Here is a 1613-nt window from a genome sequence, read left to right as displayed (position 1 = left end):
ACCTCAGGCGTCTGGCTCCTGAGTCCTGTGCTTCACATGCCACTTGACGTACGAAGGGCCTGGCATAGTGCTTAGCACCACGGGCTCAGCAAGGTGGTTTTCTGCCTCAGGGCAGCTCTTCCACCAAACTCCATGGGCACTGAGGAAGGCTCCCACACCCACCTGCAGAACCCAGCTTTGGAAGGGCCGAGAGACAGTGCCACGAGATGTCCCCTGACATTCCCAAACTTACAGGGAGTTGGGCCAATTCAGAAGCATCTCTGGGTCAGGTGAGGAGAAGGACAGCTGGGAGAGTGGACCTTCTTAAAAGATATGACTAATGGGGAGGAAGAAGAAGCGGGTGAGTCATGAGGGAGGCAGAGCCTGCCTGATGAGCAGCTTTGCTGGAGCAGGAGCTAGGCCTGGACGGCTGTCATAAGGCCAGGATAACGTAGTGCACCAAGTGGAGGATGGCCAGGACTTCCACTCCAGAAAGCACCCCTGGTGTCAGGCCTAAGGTCCCGCTGAGCAGTCAGCAGATAGACAGTGAGTATGCTCTCTGGGTACATAACCCTGGAGCAATGACAAGCAAAGGCCAGTCAGCTCTAACCCTCTCCCCCCTCCAGGCCCCTGTCCAGGCAGAAACCCCAGGCCTTAATGCTGAAGAGCTCCATCCTCCTCCCAGCAGGTTTTGCACCTATTCTCCAGCCCTCTGGGCGCCATCCCTTAAATCATTGTCCCCAGATCATTAAATGGGAAGTCTGTAATGCTGACATTCCCTTGGAGAGTGTTAATCTGGAAAGGCATAAAAGCACACCACAGAGGGTAATTAATGATTAGAGGTGTGTATCCCTCAGCCAGCTCTGGCCTGAGAGAGTCAATCACAAGGGACAGAGGCTGGTTTTCTGGCCCAGAAGGGCAGGGAGTACCTGATGCTTCCAGGTTCTGTCATCAAGCTGTGTCCAGAGCGAAGGTCCCAGGTGGCTCACTTTCTAACAAAATTGTTCAGGGCTGGCTCCAGACACCTGGTCCACTGCCGCCGCTGTGTGTGTAGTGTGTGTGTGTGTGTGTGTGTGTGTGTGTGTGTGTGTGTGTGTGTAGGTGTGTAGTGGCCCCCAATCCCTTCTCCTCACCCCCAGATGCCCTCCAGAAACTCTCATTGATCATTCTGGTTACAGAGCACACTCCCCCTCAGCCCTCAACAGCACCTCCTCCTCTGTCACTGACTAGATCTAGGACACCCCCAGTGCATGTCCTGTGTCTGCAGATCATTCTATCAGGCTAGGTGCGCTCCCTCCCCTTCTGCACCCAGTAGGTCCTCAATGACACCAGAGCACACACTGGTTCTTGTGCAAGGGAAGCTGGCCCAAGTCTAAGAAGCAGGTCCAGGCTCCTCCCCAAAGGTGCTTCTGGTCCTGACAAGCTTAGGAACAAACCATGGGAGACAAGCGCCTCAGCAGGGTGAGGACCCTTCTCAGCTCTGGCAGTCATGTTGGGTGGTAAAGCCAGGATTGGAAACACTTTTGCAGCACTGAGAACCAGCTCCCCAGGGAGTGCCTTGATCCCCCTCAGGTCACCTGGTGAAGTCTGGAGCCGGAGCCTGGGATGAGGGCCGGCTCTGCATCACACCCTGT

Source organism: Echinops telfairi, unplaced genomic scaffold (assembly GCF_000313985.2).
Source record: "Echinops telfairi isolate 266 unplaced genomic scaffold, ASM31398v2 ScPeMD7_7462;HRSCAF=8500, whole genome shotgun sequence".
NCBI lineage: Eukaryota > Metazoa > Chordata > Mammalia > Afrosoricida > Tenrecidae > Echinops > Echinops telfairi.
The sequence above is the reverse complement of the archived record's forward strand: the minus strand, read 5'-3'. Positions refer to the sequence as shown.